Raw genomic sequence first — 1,690 nt, 5'->3', positions numbered from 1 at the left:
AATAAGACCTAGTATTTGATAATACAACAGGGCAACTATGGTCAATGATAACTACATTTTAATATAACTAAGAGTATATTTGGATTGTCTGTAACAGAAAGGATAAATGCTTGAGAGGATGGATATCTCATTTACCATGGATGAAATTATTATGCATTGTATGCTTAAACATAGGCTCATGTTTAGTATCCCATGTACCCCATAAATATATATACCTATTATGTATGCAAAAATCAAAAATTAAAAAAGTTTCTGGCTTTAAAAAAACATATCCAATAAATAAATATTGGTTTGAATATCTGTTTAGGTTTATTTTGTAATGATCTGATAATGTTATGAATATGTTCATAATTTATTAAAACAATCCACTTTTCTTACCTGAAATATTTCACCTTTAGTTGCTGAGGAATGGCTCTTGTCATAGGCCCTTGGACTTAGTTTTCCTTGGATTAGAATAATGCAAAACTTTACAACTGTTTCTTGTAATTAGCCCTTCCTTTTGGCACATAGTATTTTCAAGGGAGATGTCAAAGGCCCATGGTGACAGTTTCCTATACCATTGCTATTTTCTCTGAGCTGAGCTAGCACACTGACAGAGATCACTCATACTGCAGAGGTGTGTTCTTGTGATGTTAGAATCCTTATTGTGGTTGTTACATTTCACGGTTTAAAAAAATGATACAACCCTGGAGATATGCTCTAAACACATAATGTTTGAATTTGAAAAGATGAAGAATCTAGTCTTTGCCCTTTTCAGGTATTAATCAAATACTATCAACCTTGATGTAAGAACACTGTAAATTCAGCTTTATTCTGAGCTAGAACAATGTCTCCTTGTGATAAGACTATTCTATCTTATTTTGCTTCCATCTTTACCCAGAGAAATAATTTAGTGGTTTTCAAACAGTTTCATTTGTTTTTTTAAAAAGGCAATATGGTGTTACGGGGAGTACACTGATTATTTTATTTTATTTTACTTTAAGTTCTGGATGCATGTGCAGAACATGTAGGTTTGTTACATAAGTATTCATGTGCCATGGTGGTTTGTTGCACCTATCAACCCGTCATCTAGGTCTTAAGCCCCACATGCATTAGGTATTTGTTCTAATGCTCTCCCTTCCCTTGCCCTCCACCCTCCAACAGGCCACAGTGTGTGATGTTCCCCTCCCTGTGTCCATGTGTTCTCACTGTTCAACTCCCATTTATGAGAAAAGGTGGTGTTTGGTTTTCTGTTCCTGTGTTAGTTTGCTGAGAATCATAGTTTCCAGCTTCATCCATGTTGCTGCAAAGGACATGAACTCATTTGTTTTTTTATAGCTGCATGGTATTCCATGATGTATATGTGCCACATTTTCTTTATGGTCTATCACTGATAGGCATTTGGGTTTGCCAAGTCTTTGCTATTGTAAATAATGCTGCAATAAATATACCGAGAGTACACTGATTTTGATGCGAGGAGTCTAGAATCACGACCTTACTACTCAAACATTGCATGACCTTGAGCAAATCACTTCTTTTTTTAAATTTTTTAAATTTTTATTTTTATTATACTTTAAGTTCTAGGGTACATGTGGATAACGTGCAGGTTTGTTATGTATACTTGCGCCATGTTGGCGTGCTGCACCCATCAACTCGTCAGCACCCATCAACTCGTCATTTACATCAGGTATAACTCTCAATGCAATCCCTC

This window comes from Mandrillus leucophaeus, unplaced genomic scaffold (genome assembly GCF_000951045.1).
Source record: "Mandrillus leucophaeus isolate KB7577 unplaced genomic scaffold, Mleu.le_1.0 Scaffold113, whole genome shotgun sequence".
NCBI classification, from domain to species: Eukaryota; Metazoa; Chordata; class Mammalia; order Primates; family Cercopithecidae; genus Mandrillus; species Mandrillus leucophaeus.
This window is presented reverse-complemented; position numbering follows the sequence as displayed.